General features: G+C 49.7%; 1 protein-coding gene and 1 long non-coding RNA gene across 3 annotated transcripts in view; one reads left to right on the top strand and one right to left on the bottom strand.

The window, feature by feature from the left end:
- Window positions 1–10,988, bottom strand: part of LIN54 (lin-54 DREAM MuvB core complex component) — a 303,678-nt gene extending 292,690 nt beyond the window's left edge. Inside the window, exon 1 of one of the 2 annotated variants that reach the window (XM_029599095.1) lies at window positions 10,722–10,988. The gene's annotated coding sequence lies outside the window, so the exon portion shown is untranslated. Of the gene's footprint in view, window positions 1–10,677 lie in introns of both variants that reach the window. The other variant, XM_029599087.1, reaches the window with a different exon arrangement.
- A 31-nt stretch (window positions 10,989–11,019) lies between these two features.
- On the top strand, window positions 11,020–19,256 carry LOC115090251. Its single transcript, XR_003856353.1, has 3 exons — window positions 11,020–11,286; window positions 18,809–18,883; window positions 18,990–19,256. It is a non-coding gene; the product is annotated as an uncharacterized LOC115090251 (long non-coding RNA).
- The last annotated feature ends 827 nt before the right edge of the window (window positions 19,257–20,083 follow it).

Genomic DNA, 20,083 nt, shown 5'->3' on the forward strand with positions numbered 1-20,083 from the left:
ACTAGAAGTACCAGCCCTCTGTGGTGCTCTTTCTTACGGATGATTCTGCCCAGTAGTGGCCATGGAGGGAAGGCATACAGTAGATCCTCCTGATGCCAGATCTGGACGAAGGCGTCGATTCCCTGGGACATTGGTTCCCGTCTTCGGCTGAAGAACTTGGGAACCCGGGCATTGGACCCAGTTGCCAGAATGGCTGGTGTTCCCCAGTGGTTTACTATCCGCTGGAAGGCTGTCGTCAACAGTGTCCATTCCCCTGGATCCAGACTCTCTCTGCAGAGGTAGTCTGCCATGACGTTGTCTTTTCCCGCAATGTGGGCAGCTGATATCCCTTGTAGATTTGATTCTGCCCACGTCACTAGGGGTTCTATTTCCAGGGACACCTGCTGGCTCCTGGTTCCCCCCTGGAGGTTGATGTAGACCACTGTTGTAGTGCTGTCTGACATGACTGACTGATTTGCCCCGAAGTCTGTGGCTGAAACGTAGGCAGGCTAGTCTGACTGCTAGGGCTTCCAGTCGGTTTATGTTCCATGCCGACTCTTCTTCGTTCCATTGCCCTTGAGCCGCTAGCTCCTGGCAGCGGGCTCCCCATCCCCGCAGGCTTGCGTCCGTGGTGAGCAAGGTCCATTCCGGTGGATATAGGCTTTTTCCCTCGCTCAGGTGGGCTTCTTGTAGTCACCACTGTAGTTGGTTCCAAACCTTCACTGGTAGCCGGGGGGGGGGGGGCGGAGAAGTTTTGAGACATTGGGCTCCATCGAGACAGTAGGGAGTATTGTAAGGGCCGCATGTGGGCCCTTGCCCACGGGATGACTTCTATGGTTGATGCCATGAGTCCGAGGACTTGGAGATAGTGCCACGCCGTGGGGAGAGTGGAATACAACAATGCTCGTAGTTGTTCCAATCTCCTTCTCGGGGGAAGGGTGACTGTTCCCTTTGGAGTCGAACTGGACTCCCAGGTATTCCAGGCATTGGGAGGACTGCAGGTGGCTCTTGGGTGTGTTGACGACCCACCCGAGGTTCGGCAGTAGTTCCTTGACTCTGGTGGTTGCCTGCTGGCTTTCTTCTGGCGATTTCGCTCTGATCAGCCAATCGTCCAAATATGGATGCACGAGGATTCCCTCTTTCCTCAGTGCTGCCGCTACTCCCACCATGATCTTGGTGAATGTTCAGGGAGCTGTAGCCAGCCCGAATGGTAGGGCCTGGAACTGGTAGTGATGGCCCAATATCGAAGCGTAAAACGCTGGTGGGTGCGATGGATCGGTATGTGGAGATAGGCTTCTGACAGATCCAGGGAGGTCAGGAATTCTCCCAGTTGTACCGCCCTCATGACTGCATGCAGGGTTTCCATGTGGAAGTGGGGTACCTTCAGGTAGCGAATGACGGTCTTGAGGTCCAGTATGGGCCGGAATGTTCCCTCTTTCTTGGGCACGATGAAGTAGATGGAATAGTGCCCCAAATTTTGTTGGTGCGGAGGCACCGGTGTTATTGCCTTTAGGGCAAGTAGCTTTGATGTGTGGTTTCCACTGCCTTCCTCTTGGAGGGGTCGTGGCACGGAGAAATCACTAACTTGTCCGGAGGGATGCTGTGGAAGTCCAGGTAGTATCCCTCTCGGATGATGGATAGGACCCAATTGTCCGACGTTCTCTCGACCCATCTTTGGTAGAAAAGGGCAAGCCTGCCACCTCTGATCTCTTCCTGTAGATGGGTCTGCTGATTCTCATTGTGTGTTGCGGCTGGGGCCTGGTCCTGAGCTGGCTCCTTTTTTGTGTCTGTTCCGAAAGGACTGCCCCTTGCCGGCGGGGGGCTTGGTAAGTGTTTTTGTATGGTCTATAAATGCTGGGATCCTCTGCCCTTGGGTGACCAGGGAAAGGGGCATTGGTTCCTCTTGTTCCTGTCCTCCGGTAGACGGGGTACTGGGGACTCGCCCCATTTGTCGGCTAGTTTGTCCAGGTCGCTTCCGAAGAGGAGTGATCCTCTAAAGGGCATTCTCGTGAGCCTCGTCTTAGAGGACGCTGTCTTCTGGCTGCCACTATGGACTAGAGGCTCCCGGCTGAAGTGCGCACCAGGTCTGAGGTCGCATCCGTGAGGAATGATATTGCCAGGTCTAATGCCTCCATTGGCATAGTTGTGTCCCTGGCCATCGCCAGGCAGGCGCGTGTTACCATGGCGCAGCAAGCAGCGATCTGTAGGGTCATAGCTGATACATCGTGAGACTGCTTGAGGATGGACTCCTGACATCTGTCATTGGCATCCTTGAGAGAAGCTCCACCCTTGACTGGTATGGTGGTGCGCTTTGTGTTGGCGCAGACCAAGGCGTCGACCATGGGAAACCTCAGGAGTTCCTTTGTCACGGGGTCCAAGGGGTAGAGAGCTTCTAGGGCTCGACTCCCCTTGAAGATGGCCTCTGGGGCGTCCCATTCCAGGTCGATAGCATAGGGAAATGGCGTGAGGTTTGGCAGAGCCCGGCCAGGAAGGGGCTAGCCTTGGACTCTGCTGTGTTGCATGTGTCCAGAATGGCCAATGCTTCAGACTTGTGGCTACTAGATCTGATAATACGTCTTTTGGGAAGAAGCACGTCATAGTGTGATGCGGTTCCGTTCCTGGAGGGAGTTCCCCTTCTTCCAGGGGTTCTGGTTCCTCCTCCGAATCATCTGTGTCCCCTAAGGGGAGGTATTTGTCCAGAGGCGGCTCATCTGACGGAGGCCGGGCAGGCCCTGGGAGGTTCTGGGCCACTGGCGGTGGTTGTGGTTGTGCCGCTGGTGGTCCTGTCTGTGCGTGGATGTAGGATTGTAGTTCCACGAAGAATCCTGCCCAGGTGAAGTTGCCTGAGACCGCATTGGGTCCGGCGGCGCTCCCCAAGGGCCCCGACTATGGGAGGGCCGAGTCAGGAATGGAGAGGTCCGGGGTAGTCTCGCTGGTAGACCCGGAGTCCTCTACAGGCTGAGGGGGACCTTGTCCCGCCTCCTGCCTAGCTTCTTCACACAACAGGCACAGGGCAGAGGTCACCTCGGGCTGTGCCGCTCTCAGGTGGCATGCCGGGCAGAGGACTGGACCTTTAGCTGTCTTGGATGGTGGTGCCATGATTTGTGCGTGTATCTTGTACAGATGTGCATGCTGAGAGGCCTGGTTATGCGTTCCGGGTGCGTCTACGTTATGCATCTAGGTACAGAAAATGCACGCGTGGCTGTGCGCACGGCGTATATGCGCACAGCACTGCGCGCACAAGTATTTTATGCGCCCGGCTCGCTGCTGTGCACGGCTCAGTTGTGCGGACAAGCGGCGACTAAGGGGGGAAATGGAGCTGGCGACCACACGGGCAAGTTGGTGCCCCCCCCGGAGGGTCTCGACATGGGAGGACCGTCAGGTTCTAGCCCGGACGGGGCTGCTCAACCCGATTAGACAGACGCCGGAGGGACGATCTGTGCGGTTATCAGAGCCTTGAAGACCAGAGACTTAGAGAAAAAAAGTTTTCTACCTTACCTTGTCTCTGCGCTTCCCGGTCTCTTGCCGGGCGATCTCCGGCTGTGAGGGAGAGGAGAAAAACTTCACCGCTGCACTCGGTCTTGCACCTGCTGCCTTTCAGCCGCTCCCTTTTCAGGGTGCAAAATCCACGCCGGGTCGGCAACCGGACCGAGGCTGCCTCTCAGCCTCTCCCTTCACCGGGGGCTAAGTCCACGCCGGGACCGAGGCTTACCTCTGAGGGATCTCGCAAATCACCTCAGGAATTCTCGACTGGGGGAGGGACCCTTAGGTATCACTGCAGGAGAGCGGGGCTAGTCTGTAGGTAAGATTCTTTCTTCTTTGAATTTGGAGTTTGGTTTTCTAACGTTCTGCAAGCGTGTGTGAAGTCCCGAACTGCTATGGAGACGGAAAAAACTGAGGAACAGAGCCTCGTGCACGGGTATATGTAGTGCTGATGTCAGATTGAAATCTGACTCCGTCTCCAACTGCTATCAAGAGCACACTATATCCATTGGTCCCAAGTCCATCTGCTACACGCTAGGAAAGTCTAGGATTGGACTGAGACCTCCCGATTTCTTGGAAATGGGGAAGCACTGGGAGTAGTAGCCCTTGTGTATCTGGTAAGTTGGAAGAGGACAGATTGCTTGTTGGTCCAATAGAGTTCTTACTTCCTGATGAAGCAATGGTATGTGAAACTGCCTGCTGGTGCAGGCTACTAAGTGTGGTAACACAGGTTCATATTCAAGTGAACTGTAGCCTGTAACCTTGGGAAATTATCTTCAGAACCCTCTAATCAGTTATCTTCTTTGACCAAGCATGAAAGAAGGATGAAATTCTGCTCCCCCAACATGTCGTGGGTGTTGCAGCTGACTGGCCCTTAAAAACTCTGTTGCTTCTGGGACTATGATTGTTGCACTTTCTGAGGTCATTGACCCCCTTGGGTGGTTCTTTTGTTGCTGCTGCTGACAGGCGGGAGGTCAGTAGGGATGGTAATAATTTTGGTAGCCCTTGTATGATCTACGTGGGTAGAAGTTTTTCTTGTAGGTTAGAAAATATTTTCAATTAGAAGATGGTGTTTCAGTTGGAGATGTTAAACATTACATTGCTACATTATGCTCTTTCATTTGAGAAACTGTTTCCCTCAGTTTCTCACCAAAGAAACGGTAAGTTTGCTAATTTATCATACACATCCTCTTTCTGCACTAGAATGGAGCAATGCTATACATTTAGCCGCCAGAGAAGCTGCTGAGGATCTGGCTGAAGTACTGAATCCCTTATGGGTTGTTCTGAAAAAGTGATGTAAGCCCTCTTATAAAAGTCTGCAAGCAGCTGAGGTGTTCCCGTATCTCCTTGTTGCTGTGAGATAAAGGGTATCAGATTTTGAACGCATTCATACAAATATTGCATTATATAAAATAGATGTTTGTGAATTCAAGCATCGAGCATGGAATTCTGAAAAACCCTCCTGCCAAATTCATTTAGCAAACTTGCCATCTTTTCCAGGCGGTGTATCAGAATGCAATCTCGTTTTCTTTGCCTTTTTCGTTGCAGATTCTACCACAATTGAGGCATGCGGAATTTAAACCATAATGTAGTGGATGGATTTTTGCATTTTATATTTGAGAGCCAGCTTCCTGGACATTATGACCAGAGAGTTAGGGGATTCCCAACTCTATCCATGACTGAATCCAGTAACAAATGAGAAGGGAGTGTGGCAGGCTCTAATGGCACCTCTAAAATCTTCAAAAATGCCCATCATCTCAGTCCTAGGATCGGGCACCTTCCTAGTTTCAATTTTTAATAGAATTCCCACTTTTTCTAAAAACTTGGAATAAGTTAGGTCCTCTGGAGGTGATGATGGTTGAGCCAGTTCTTCTGAAGGGATGCCCATTGAGTCCCCCAGGAAGGAAGGTAGGAGTCTCATCAGGACAGTGAGACAAAACTGGCGAGCCTGGAGGGCTGTTGGGAGTCCTGCGGGCTAATGCTCAGCTTTGAAGGTGAAGGAGTGAGGTTAGAGATAAGAATGACCTGCTTCTGATTGAAGTGGGGAATGAGGGTGTCCCAGTCTCCTGCTGAGTAGGTAGATTATCAAAAAAGGACTTCAAAATGGAAGTTTTGTGTCAGTGTTTCATCCGCCACTGATCTGTATTTATGATCATGAAGGCTGACAGGTGGCTGAGACCTTCCCAACGAGGATGCATAGCTAGTAGATCGATGAGATGTGGATCTATGTTGCCGAGACAAAGGTATTGCTGCTTTTAAGATGTTTTCTCTTGGTGCAGCAGGTCTAGGCACTGGAGATTGATAGTTGTATTTTTGGCTTGTCCAATAAGGGTTCGTGTAAAGAAGAGGGTGGTGATGTAGGCATGAGAGCTCCCCTTTGTACTGACTAGATTCTGGCGAGGAGATCAGCTCCATTGGTGATTAGACATTTCCTGGTCAGACAACTGTAAGAAGGGATTGTGAGATGGTGATTTCACTGTATTTCCCAATGATGACAGATCTGGTTATACAATACATTTTTTATAAGATTGAATTCCACCAGTAAGATAGATTTCTCCGACTGTGTTTACTGAGTTGGCTCTTTGGGACACCGAAGACAGAGGTCCAATGTGCATCAATGTGTTTGGAGCGACATGCTCTGAAGGTGCCTTCCCGCACGTCGATGTCTGCAGCGCAGAGTTGTGCACCGATGTTTCCTGTGCCTTTATGTGCGTCAATGTTATTGAGGCACCACTGTGTGCCAATGTATTTGGTGCACTCCTGTGTGCATTTGATTTGGATCCGAGCAAGGAAGAGCATCTCGCTCGATCTGGATGTGAGGTCTTCGGTCCTGGGGATGACTGGGTTGATCTTCCATCTGCTGGAGACTGAACATAAGATCTGGACCTTTCTTCTCTTAGTTGAAGGATAAGAAACATAAGAACATAAGAAAATGCCATACTGGGTCAGACCAAGGGTCCATCAAGCCCAGCATCTTGCTTCCAACAGTGGCCAATCCAGGCCATAAGAACCTGGCAAGTACCCAAAAACTAAGTCTATTCCATGTAACCATTGCTAATGGCAGTGGCTATTCTTTAAGTGAACTTAATAGCAGGTAATGGACTTCTCCTCCAAGAACCTATCCAATCCTTTTTTAAACACAGCTATACTAACTGCACTAACCACATCCTCTGGCAAGAAATTCCAGAGTTTAATTGTGCGTTGAGTAAAAAAGAACTTTCTCCGATTAGTTTTAAATGTGCCCCATGCTAACTTCATGGAGTGCCCCCTAGTCCTTCTACTATCCGAAAGAGTAAATAACCGATTCCCATCTACCCATTCTAGACCTCTCATGATTTTAAACACCTCTATCATATCCCCCCTCAGTCGTCTCTTCTCCAAGCCGCTCGGTGGCGCTGAGCTCTGGGACACATTCTCCCGCATTCCTCACAGAGCGCTTAATCATGCTCGGAACCAAGGCACAAATAGCAGTTTGTGCCCACTGGTCACCGACATGATGTTTCCACATTCACCGAATTTAAATCCCGACTTGGACATTTTAAATTGATTTTTTTTTTTAACTTTACTGAGGAGAAAGTAGAGAGAACAGCCTCACACGTCCATGCAAAGCATGGGAAAAACAAAAACTGGGGAGAACGCTCAATGCGCACAGGAATCAGCCACATAGCCGCAGACGAAAAGTCTTCAAACTTAGAGAGAAAGCTCCACCCCATGACAACCAGATGACATCACCCAGACAGCATGGGTGAACAAGCCTGCTTATCAATGAAAATAATTCTTCTTCGGGGGGAAAACGTTTATCATAAAACATCTTTGGTGACTTGTGCACATTCACTCAAGCACAGCCATTTTTTCAGTGTTAACTATTAGCTTTTCCTTCCTATTCAGCATAAGGTCTCACATTCCTCGGCACTCCTCTTACTTGTGGCATATTTCTAGCATGTTTTTCTTATTACCCTTTGTATCACTTGATTACAGCATCTCACATTAAGACAAAAGGAGGTGTTCAGCTCTGTGGATCAGCTGGCAAGTGCTGTGCACAGCCACATGGAAGGCCTCTGCTTGATCATAGAATCACGTCTTCCACTCCCTGGGTCATCTGGAGTTGGGAACACTGAAGCGGTTTCATAGCCCCGAATGAAAGGTAAGTCATGGTCATTGCTCAAAGGCAACTCCAGGTGAACAGATTCAGAGCCACAAAGGGAGCCCTGGCGTATGCCCCCTTGGCCCAGGACTGTCACTGCAATGACCAAACTAGGTTATGTTGGGGACGAAGGGATATAAAATAAGGGAGAAATCGCCAGGATGTTGCAGATGAAAGCACATGGCGCCAAATCCCAGCCCGGCTTCTGACTAAGCTGAAGGAAACTGCTGAGTCAAAAAAAAAAAAAAGAAAGGAAGGACGGCCTAAGAATAAGCTCCCATAATGGAACAGTACACGTAAGAAAAATAAAAATTGATCTTTTGAGGAATCTAGCCAACTACTACCACCACCACTAATACTACAACTTAACACTTCTATAGCACTACATGACAGTACCAGAACTGAACGGTATAAGAAGTCCAACCAAAATGCAACACAGCTGTCAAAGTCAAAACTCTATATTTTGAGATATGCCAACCAAAAAGATTTTGTGTTGAGTTCTTGATTTGTTTGATTGGGTCTTATTTATTTTGTTTAACCAAAAAGAACAAACATTCTATTCAGAAGGGGAAAAATCTCCCATAACATCCCCCTTCATCTTTTTCCTTTTTTGGAGAGTCTGTTTTCTTAAGCTTCATACCAATTTATATAGACAGTAGGTGGCATCTCTATGTCAGAGTCCACATTCCATGGGGGGGTTTTGGGGTTTGTTTGGGGTTTTTTTTAAGTGACACAAAAAGTATGTAGTTCTGCGTTTCAGGATCCTCAAGCAGAAGCACTTGGAAGAGCAAGAGAAAACGCCCCCACTGACCATACAGTCTTCTTTTTTTTTTTTTTTAATGTAACAATAAAACAGTAAATGTGAACAAACAAATCCAGAAACCCACATTCTTTAAAAAATATATCTAAATAACCTGAAACAAAAAATAAGGAAATAAGAAAATGTATCTAAATATCACAGATTCTTACTTGATGATGATAGAGTCCAACCCATAACTGTTTGAGCATGACTGTAGAAATTTTACATCACAAATTCAAAAAGCCACAAAGCACCATCTCACCAAGAACTTAAAGAACTTAAAAAAAAAAATAGATGTGAGCCAGTGAGCTCTCTCTTTATTTAACTTCCCACTGGTATGAAACTGAGCAGCTGACATTTAATTTTGGGAATTCAAGTTAAGAAACATATCAGAGGAGCGCCGAGCCCCAGGCATTTTTATGTTTCCTTACTGCTAATCAAATGTGGGAGAAACAGGAAGCACCAAAACATCTTTCAATTCCTATGCTAGGATGACCTGGGACAACTGCAAGCAAATAAATAAATAAAACACAATTTGAGAAGTTATATTTAATAAGATGCTTCAAACATTTTTTACAAAAGTTCCAGAAAGATAAAAGAATAAAGTTATTTCAGATTCTGCTCTGTTTTTAAAGTCCTGCCATTCAAAACATGATGAAGTAATGATTCTCTAATAATGAGATAAATCAGGGACACATTATTGCTCAGGATCAACAGAACTGAATAATCAGTTACCAAAAACAAAAGCCTATAACACAAATAACCAAAACCCATACCAATAACAGCCTAAATCTGGAATGTAACCACTATGATACAACATTAAAACAAGACAGTTCCATATTATAAGGACAAAATGTAAACCATTTTTTATACCCTCTTCCTTCAAAATGTTCTGCCAGTCCAGTAATGGGAAACTGTTTTAAACAGGGCCTCATTATTGGCTCTTGCCTGTACTGGGGGTTCCCCTCAGAGCTCCAGTCTAGTAGTGGGGGAGGGGCAGTGTTAAAATAAAACAAAAATGTTTGCCCACCCTGAGCTAGACCCTTAGATATAGGTATTATACAGCAGCTAATGTGACAAAAAAAAATGAGAGAGAGAGAAAGGACCACAATATCTTCCTCTCCCCCAAATGTTTGCCACTTCAAATGGCAGCCTCCAGGACTGCACAGCAAGCAGTCTGTTTTTTGGGGGGGTTTTTTAAGGATACTGAAAAGGAGGATGTGAAAGGCAGAAGCTCTGCTGACACATGGTCAGCACATCAGCAGACAAGGACCAATAGAAAGGCAGTTTTCTGAATACCTAATGACATCACAATGTACTCCAGTCTCAATGAAATTTTAACCAAGACAGTTGAGCAACCACTATGAATAAAAGACCAAAAGATAATTTAAAAGCACAGACTCTTATCATCTGGAGGGCAAGTTTTGCTCACATAATATAATTGAAAATACACAGCAAGGAATTCATTTAAAAGTTTTCAACCCGTGTTTCCTGGGTGCCAGAAACACAAGATCAATAAGTTTTGCATCACATAACTCCGGGGGGGGGGGCATCAGATTAAAATAAACAAAAAACTGTTTCTAAAAATAGTTACATTTTAAGCCCAAAACAGCTAGCCAGTGCCATTAGCTTTTTCGGTTTTGTAGGAAAAGGGGTCCAGACAGGGACACAATGCACTGCACACATTCTGTTATTGCTTACAGCCCTTACAAAATGGAACTAAAACTAGTGTTGTGCTAGTCCCAAGAGCAGGTTTGGCTATGGAGGTGAAGTGTCCATTTGTCCCTGACCATTGCAGGAGCAATTGGAAGGGTGTGAGCTGGAGAGAAGCATCCAGTTCCAGTCCTACTCATCCTGGGGGGGGGGGGTAGGTAGAAAAAAAAAAAAAGCCAGTAAAATCGACAAAACAAAAACAAAAAAAAAAAAAGCTCAACATTGGGCCAATGCCAGCCACGATATAATTAGATTTAAAAAAAAGATTAAAACACCGAAGAATCAAAAAAGCTAAAGAAAGGGAGGAGTGCTTAACAGAGGCTGCGGCTTAATACAGCAGCAGTTTGTTTTTCTTCTAAAAGCTCTAAAAATAAGCTGGCAAAAAGCAACTCACTTCCGAATAATATAATTTTAAGAGGGTTTAGGGAGAAAGAAAGGTGTTATGTGCGTCCCCCTTTGTGCAAGTGTGTGTGTGTGTGTCACTGTCCTCGGCGGGGTTGGTTAGGCCTTGGCTCCCCCCCTCTCCCCGGTACTAGGCGCAGCGGCCGCAGCCCCTCACCATAACAAGAACAAGAGCAAGACCGCGGCCCGGTCCTCAGTTACCTCCGGCTCTGCCCGCCGCTCGTTGTCCCCCCTCTCTCTCCGTATGTCAAGGGCCGGGATTGGATTTCGAAAGATCCGCCATTTTCACTTCGTCATCCTCATCCCCCCTCCCTCCACCGCCCCTCTCCCAGCCGGTGAGAATGAGGCGGCAACAGCGGGAGAAACTCGCAGGAGCAGCGTTGCCCAACCTCGCTTATTTACCGCGAGATTGGGCTTCTTTTCCTAGTCATTCGCGTTTTTTTTTTTTCCGATTCGCTGGTTGCTTTTAATTGGGCTATTTTTTCCGCCAGTCGCGTTTTTTTTTTGGGCTTGTTGGGCGGGACTTGTGCTCTGATGTTACAGTGATTGGCTGCTGCTGCGATGAAGCCTGTCCATATCCGACACACCCTATCCGTATAGTGCAGCAGTAAGCCAATCAGAGCAGGATTCAAATAGTGAGCGGCAAGCCTTGTTGATGGATACCTCAGGAGCACATTTTTGTTGGCAGACCTGGAACGGGAAGGCCAGCAGCAGGGCATTGGAGGGCAACAGCAAAGGAATCTTCAGACTGTGCAGCTACAGCCAGGTATCAGGAGGGGAGGAATTAGTATGTTGGGAGGGGGGAATGAGTGAGTGTGTGGGGGCCAGAGATGTGTTCGGAGGGGGGAATGAGTGAGTGTGTGGGGGCCAGGGATGCGCTCGGAGGGGGGAATGAGTGAGTGTGTGGGGGCCAGGGATGCGCTCGGAGGGGGGAATGAGTGAGTGTGTGGGGGCCAGGGATGTGCTCGGAGGGGGGAATGAGTGAGTGTGTGGGTGCCAGGGATGTGCTCGGAGGGGGGAATGAGAGGGGCTGGTATCTTTTATTTCCTAGCGTGTAGCAAATGGACTCAGGACCAATGGGTATAGTGTACTCCTGTTAGCAGTTGGAGACCGATCAGATTTCAATCTGACGTCAGCCGCTCATACATATACCCCCTGCAGGAAGTGCAGCTCCTCAGTATGTTCCGTCTCCAAAGCAGTTGGGGACTATTTGCACACTGAGTGTTAGAACCAAAATTCAAGGAAAAACCCAAATTTAAGAAGAAAAGTTTACCTGAAGACTAGCCCGGCTCTCCTGCGGTGATACCCTCTGGTCCCTCAGAGGTGAGCCTCAGTCCGGTGGCCAAATCTCAGCAGGGACTTAGCCCTCGATTTCGGGCACGGCTGAGAGGCAGCGGCTGCATTCCTCGAGCGCGGCGTTGAAGGTATTTGCCCTCTCCCCCCCCGCAGCCGGAGACCGCCCGGGACAAAACCGGGAAGCGCAGCAGACAAGGTAAGGTAGAAATCTTCTATGTAAACTGTCTCCGAGGATCGAAGAGGAGCACAGGCCGCCGATTGGAGCCAGTGCTGCCAGGTTGATCCGCCCTAGCATGGCTAGGCCCCGGCTGTTCCAGAGGGTCTACCCCCGTGGAGACCCTCCGAGGAGGTTACCATCTTGACCAGACTCGCCTCGCCGTTCAACTCGAGCGCACATAATACCTCACACGCATAAGTTGCGCGCACGGAACAAGGCGCCTATCTGCGGCTAGGCGCACATCTCCGCGCATATCTGAGGCGCACTGGAGCGCACAAGAGCTCACGTGGCCACAGTCATGGCACCTCCAGAGTCGGGCATAAAAGCGCAAGGCCTCTGCCAAGCATGCCATGTCGGAGCAGCACAGAGCGAGGAGGCCGACGCCCTGTGCGCACAGTTGGAGGAGGTCCTGGGAGATCCAGGCCAGGGCCCAATGCTAGCTCTTCAGGGGGCACCCCGGACCTAGCAGGCCCCAGGGAGTCCACCCCGCACTCAGGGACTCCCAGAGAACCGGCGCCCCTCAACTTAGACCCAGCTTCGATATCCTGGGTGGAGCTGTTCAAGGAGATTCACGCCTTTGTCAGGATGCAAACTGAACCCCGGGAGGTCCAGCCACAGGCGCCTCCGGAGGACCCTCATGCCCCAGGACCCTCAAGGCCTAGGCACAGGTCCACACCGTCCAGAAGTTCCGCCTACGGGGACACAGACCACTCTGAAGAGGAAATTGAGCCCCTGGAAGAAGGGGAACTCCCCCCAGGGACAGAGCCACACCGAACCATGAGATGCTTCTTCACAAAGGATGAGCTCCCGGACCTAGTATCCCAATGTCTAACGGAACTCGCTATCCCGGGCCAAGGGCCCTCAGGGGAACCTAGAATGAACCCCCTGCTGGAGGGCCTTCATCAGACGTCTCGCCATTTTCCTCTCTTACAGGCGGCACAACAGCTAATTGACCTAGAGTGGAATGCTCCAGAGTCCTCATTCAAAGGGGGTCGCGCACTGTTGGCCATGTATTCCCTGGACCCAGCGACCAAAGAACTCCTGGCATGCCCTAGGGTGGACGCCATGGTCTGCGCGGTCGCTAAGCGCACTACCATCCCAGTGGAGGGAGGAGCGGCGCTCAAGGACGCTCATGACCGGCGCCTAGAAGCCTTGCTAAAGCAGTCATTCGAGGTTGCAGCTCTGTCCCTTCAGATTGCGGCCTGCTGCACCGTGGTGACATGTGCCTGCCTATCTCAAGCCAGGAACAGCACCCCGGGAGAGGACATGGAATCAGCTCTGTCCTTTCTCACCGGCACGGCTTCCGATCTAGTGCATACAACAGCCAAAGGAGTCTCGTCCACTGTGGCAGCCAGAAGACAGCTCTGGCTCCGAAATTGGTCGGCGGACGCCTCTTCCAAGACGAGTCTAACAAAGATGCCCTTCAAAGGATCCCTCCTCTTCGGCAGCGAACTAGAGAAACTGGCCAACAAATGGGGTGACTCCCCATTACCGCGCCTGCCGGAAAACAAGACGAAGAGAAACCAGCGTCCCTTCCACAGATCCGCCAGAGGCAGAAGCTCACAGCGCTTCAACCTTTTCAAAAGCAACTATCGAGCACCCTGCCCTACGGGCAGGAACCAGTCCTTTCGGAACCAGCACACCAAGAGAGGAACCAGTGCGAGTGCAGGCTCCGGCCGCACCCCACAATGAGAATCAGCCGACCCATCCAAGGGAAGATGCTATAGGGGCAGACTAGCCTTATTCTACCGCAGATGGGTCGAGATAACTACGGACAAATGGGTCCTAGCCATCATCCGGGAGGGGTACTACCTGGACTTCAATCGAACTCCCCCCGACAAATTCGTGGAATCTCCCTGCCACGACCCCCTCAAGAGGGCGGCAGTGGAAGCTACACTGAACGGGCTTCTGACCCTCGAGGCCATAACCCCGGTGCCTATACGGGAAATGAATACTGGACATTACTCCATTTACTTCATCGTACCCAAGAAAGAGGGCACATTCAGGCCCATCCTGGACCTCAAGTCGGTCAACCGCCACCTAAGGGTTCCCCGCTTCCGCATGGAAACCTTACGATCCGTCATATGGGCAATACAACCAGGAGAGTTCCTCACATCCCTGGATCTGTCTGAGGCCTACTTACACATCCCAATGCATCAGGAACACCAGCGCTTCCTACGCTTCAAGGTCCTGAATCGTCACTATCGGTTCCGGGCACTACCCTTCGGGTTAGCCACAGCACCCCAGACGTTCACCAAGGTAATAGTAATAGTGGCGGCAACACTCAGAAAGGAGGGAATCCTCGTTCATCCCTACCTGGACGATTGGCTGATCAGGGCGAAGTCACCGGAGGAAAGCCACCAAGCAACCAGCAGAGTCATAGCACTACTGGAAAGCCTAGGATGGGTGGTCAACATAAACAAAAGCTCCCTACAGCCCGCACAGTCGCTGGAATACCTAGGAGTCCAATTCGACACCAAGGAAGACAAGGTCAGCCTGACCCCCGCGAGGAGGTCAAAGCTGCAGGGCCGGCTTCAGACTTTGCTGAGCGTTCCTCGTCCCACAGCATGGGATTACCTGCAAGTCCTCGGACTGATGGTGTCCACGCTGGAAGTAGTGCCATGGGCGCGAGCACACATGAGACCTCTACAGCGCTCACTTCTAACGTGGTGGAGTCCACGGTCCCAGAACTACACCGTACGCCTTCCACTCCCGGGCAGCGTCCAGACCCAGCTACGGTGGTGGCTGCAGAACAGCCACCTGAGCCGAGGATCAAGCCTATCCTCCCCGACCTGGACCCTGCTCACCACAGATGCCAGCCTACACGGATGGGGAGCACACTGCGAAAGCTGACCGCCCAAGGGCAGTGGAACGCAGAAGAGGCGGGATGGAACATCAACCACCTAGAAGTGGGGGCAGCCAGATTAGCCTGCCTGCGGTTTGCCCACAGACTTCGAGGCAAAGCGGTCAGAGTGATGTCTGACAACGCCATGATGGTGGCCTACATCAACCGACAGGGCGGAACCAGAAGCCAACAGGTGTCCCTAGAAATAGACCTCCTGATGGCGTGGGTGGAAGCAAATCTCCAGGAGATCTCGGCCATCCACATTGCCGGGAAAAACAACATCGAGGCAGACTTCCTCAGCAGAGAAAGTCTAAACCCAGGAGAATGGAAACTGTCATACACAGCCTTCCAAATGATAGTGAATCGGTGGGGGATCCCAAACATGGACCTTCTGGCAAGCAGATCCAATGCTCAAGTACCCAGATACTTCAGCCGCAGACGGGACCCGCAGTCCCAGGGGATCGATGCCCTGGTACAGCCCTGGCCTCCGGGGACCCTTCTATACGCCTTCCCGCCGGGGCCCTTGCTGGGCGCAATCATTCACAAGATACAGCGACACAGGGGACTAGTTCTCCTAGTGGCCCCGGATTGGCCAAGAAGACCCTGGTACGCAGACATGAGAAGACTGCTGGCAGGGAACCCACTACCCCTGCCACCTGCTCCAACAAGGCTCGATCCTTCACGAGGACCCGACTCAATTCTCGCTTACGGTCTGGCCATTGAGAGGGCTCGACTGAGGAAGAGCGGATACTCGGGGGCAGTAATAGATACTCTCCTCCGAGCACGCAAGTTCTCCACATCTCTAACGTACATAAGGATTTGGAGAGTCTTCAAGGCCTGGTGCGAAGACCACAACGTCAAGCCATGCCCCTCCAGAGTTCCCGTGATCCTGGAATTCTTACAGAATGGGCTACAGAAGGGTCTGTCCCTCAATTCCATCAAGGTACAGATAGCAGCATTGTCATGCTATGGCTCCAGGAGCGAGGGCAACAGCATAGCCTCGCACCCGGATGTATCACGCTTCCTGAAAGGAGTCAAACACATTTGCCCACCTCTAAGGTGGACGGTACACCTCTGTGGAACCTCAACCTCGTCTTGGAGTTCCTAGCGGGATCTGCCTTCAGACCCCTCCGAGGCCTATCTCTCCGTCTGTTAACCTTAAAGACAGTGTTCTTGCTGGCCGTGTGTTTGGCCCGCCGCATCTCGGAGCTACAAGCACTGTCCTGCCGTGAACCGTTCTTCAGATTCACCCCGGGGTCCATCCAACTACGCACAGTTCCCTCCTTCCTCCCCAAAGTGGTCTCACACTTCCACCTCAAACCATCGCACTACTAACGATGGACGGTGTGAAGAACTCGGGAAAAGACCGTAGCCTACGTCACCTCGACATCGGCAGACTCCTAGCCAGATATTTGGAAAGGTCGGAACCGGTACGAAAGACAGACCACCTTTTCGTCCTTCACAGCAGAAAGAGGCAAGGGGAAGCGGCCTCGCGGGCAACCATTGCCCGCTGGATCAAAGAAGTCATTAAGGCGGCCTACGTAGAAGCAGGAAAACCTCCACCACTACAAGTCAAGGCCCATTCAACCAGAGCCCAGGCGGTGTCCTGGGCAGAGACTAGAATGCTTTCACCTGCGGACATCTGTAGAGCGGCAACGTGGTCCTCTATCCACACTTTCTCCAGATTCTACCGTCTGGACGTACAGGCTCAGGAGGACACGGCATTTGCAAGGACAATTCTAAGTGGACCACGGGCAGCCTCCCACCCGATTCGGGAGTAGCTTTTATACATCCCATTGGTCCTGAGTCCATCTGCTACACGCTAGGAAATGGAGAAATTACTTACCTGATAATTTCGTTTTCCTTAGTGTAGACAGATGGACTCAGCATCCCACCCTGGGCTGCCCTGAGGCATTGTGCCAATGAGTTATGGGTAAGCCATGTCTTTATTTACCTAAGATGTCCACCCTGTCCGGTGTCGACGCTTTCCGGTTGAGTACACTGGCGGTCTCCAGCTTCATAATATGAAGTTAATCAATCAGTCAGTCACATATATATCCACAACGCTTTTCAAGGAAGAATACCGAGGAGCTGCACTTCCTGCAGGGGTATGTGTACTAGGGCAGTGATGGCTAACCTATGACACGTGTGTCAGAGGTGACACTCCGAGACTTTTTGCTGACACGCACAGCGTTTCGTGGACTATCGGGAATTTTTTTTTTTATTGGCTGCGCCGACCCTTTAAAACTAGTTTTTTAGTATCCCTCCACCCCCCCCCAATGCCCCCGGGCGCAGCGATAGGCAGATAGGCAGGGCCGCGGCCCGAAGAAAAAGATCACGTTTAAACGCGCTGATGCTCCTCCTCCTTCCTGCCTGTGCGGCCCCGGAAGTAAACGTCGCCGAAGCCACGTGGGCTGGAAGGAGGTGAAGCATCGGCGCGTGCAGGAGAGGAGCAGCGCTTGCGTTTACGGGCAGCCGCGAATCCCAAGTCGCAGCGGCTCGAGAAGAGGAAGAGGCCTGGTAGCAGGGCTGCCACAGAGCCCATCCTGCGATGACCCGCGAAGGAGGCCCAGAGGTGAGAGAGAGGCTGAGGGTCTGTAGAGGGTGTGTGTGTGTGTGTGTATGAGATGAGTTGAGAGATTGTGTGTGAGTGAGGACTTGAATGTTTGCAGAGACGGCATGTGCTTGAGCAAGACAGCATATGGGAGTGAGAGAGAGCCTGTGTGTGTGAGTCAGACAGCATGTGCCAGTGAGAGCATGTGTGTATGAATGATTGTATGAGAGAATGCATGTGACAGTGAGAGCCTGTGTGTGTGTGAGAGAGAAGAGCATGTGAGAATGAGAACCTGTGTGTTTGAGGGAAGAAGATGGAGAGAAAAGAAACAGAAAAAAAAGACAATATAAAAGGAATTGGCAAAAAAAATAAGAAAGGGAAGGTGGGAAAAAAAGCCTGTGACCAACCAATTAGAAAATGAAGATCAGACAGCAAAGGTAAAAAAACAAAATAAATTACTTTTTAGTGATTGGCACATGTAATCTTTGGGAATGTGCAAGAATAGCACTTTCTCTATGTGGATCTCACAATGTACGAGATCAGCATGGAGAAAGTGGAAGCCCACGGGGCCTGCACAGAGGAGGCAGCAGAATGGGCTTCAGTGCCAGTAGCAGCAATTGGCACCTCCCCAATAGCCATGCGGCAGCAATGACAGTGGCAGCAGAGGAATGAGAGAGGTTCTGAGGTTGCTGGCAAAAGAGAGGGGTGTCTGCCTTTAGTGTGTGCATGTGAATGAATGGGACTCTGCATGGGGGTGTATGTGTGTGAATGCATGGGTGCCTGCCTGGAGGATGGAGCGGGAGTGGTGTGAAAATGAATGGGAGCCTGCCTGGGGGTCAGTGTGTGTGTGGGGGTGGGGGGAACCAGTGAGTGTGAGAGCATGAGTGTGTTTGAGAAAATCCAGGGGAGTGAAAGTTTGGGGGGGGGGGGTGGAGGGGGAGAGAGTGTTTTAATTGAAGATTTAGCCAATGAAATTCAGCAAAAAAAAGTCACTAAGCAGGTAAGGTAAATAATTATTTGTTTTTGCTTTATTAATAAATACAGAACATTAAAATTATAACTTGTTATTAATATTAGAGCTACAAATCACAAAATTATGGATTTTTCTAGAAGTGACACACCACCCGAGTTATGCTCTGTTTTTTTATGAATTTTGACACACTGAGCGCAAAAGGTTAGCCATCACTGTACTAGGGGCTGACGTCAGATTGGAATCTGATCCGTCTCCAGCTGCTAACAGGAGTACACTATACCCATTGGTCCTGAGTCCATCTGTCTACACCAAGGAAAACAAAATTATCAGGTAAGTAATTTCTCCAATTTGTTCTACTCCACTTGATTTCATCTATTTTTTTTTTCTCATTTCTTCCCTGTAGCTGATCACCTTTTATAAAAAAAAACCAACCCTTATTTTGACAAAAAGAAAGCTTGTCCATACCTGCTGACTACAGGTAAAAAAATGTGACATGGAAACTTGTAATGCTATTTTTCTACACCACTTTTGCTTTCCTCTAATTTTGCTTTTTTTTTTTTTTCTTTCATTTCTTCTCCCTGTAGAAGATCACCTCTGTAAGAAAGCCAGTCTATACCTACTGTTTCCATCCTTGGCTGCTACACTACTAAATGGTTTTGATCTACTATGGCTACAGTAAAGAACTGGGCTAAATACAGTAAAAAGTACTACAAAGCATGGGAAGAGGAACGTGAACTAAAAGCATGGATTCAGCCTGTTTTCAGCAATGAGAATAAGGCTACGTGCAAATTTTGTAAGTGTGCCATTCGTGCACATCATGCAGACCTTCTGTAACATGCTAAAACAGAGAAACATGCAAAAAGCTAAGCTCCTTTGTCATCTATGCGACTCACAGACATTGGTGTTTCAATTTCACCTGTTTTGGGTTTTTTTTTTTGGGCTTGTTTTTTTGGAAAAAAGTGCTTGTTCTTTCATGAAAACCTGGCAACCCTGAGCAGCAGCAACAAGACAGCCATGGAAGCACACCCTGAGCATAGCACTGCACAAACAAAAACAAACACGGGGGGGGGGGAGGGGAACACAACACAACCCTTCTGGAATTGCAGGGACCGAGCTGCACGCACGCACTGACTGCAGGCCTCGGGGGAGCTGCGGCCAGAAAGGCGCTCCAGCCGCTTCCTGCCGTCCTGCTGCTCCCGGGAGGGATCGGGGCAGAGGAAGGCTACAAGTGGGGTTTTGGAGAGCTCGGGCCCAGGTACATGCTCTGGTTACACAGCACCAAGCTGCTGCCTTACAAAAACCGAGCGCCCCAGTCCCGGGCATTTGGAGAATAAGTGTGTAGCCGACACCCCACTCATTTCAGGGGCTTTTCTATATCCCCCCCCCCGGATCAGAGTGAATGATTTTTACAAACTGAACCCTTAATATGAAGCAGGTACCTACGCCATCTTTACAATTTAAGAATAAAAGAGTGGATGTAATCATATTAACAAATACCAAGAGTTACACAATATAATAATATATTTTGATACCTCTGAAATTAAAACCATATTTAAACTCAGATTCAGTGAATATTTATATTAAGATCTGAAAATCCATAATCCAGGTAATCTACAAACTATTACTCCAAATGTTGTTTATATCTTCAGGCTTAAACAACAAACACTAGGAGCCATGG

Source organism: Rhinatrema bivittatum, chromosome 1 (assembly GCF_901001135.1).
Source record: "Rhinatrema bivittatum chromosome 1, aRhiBiv1.1, whole genome shotgun sequence".
NCBI classification, from domain to species: Eukaryota; Metazoa; Chordata; class Amphibia; order Gymnophiona; family Rhinatrematidae; genus Rhinatrema; species Rhinatrema bivittatum.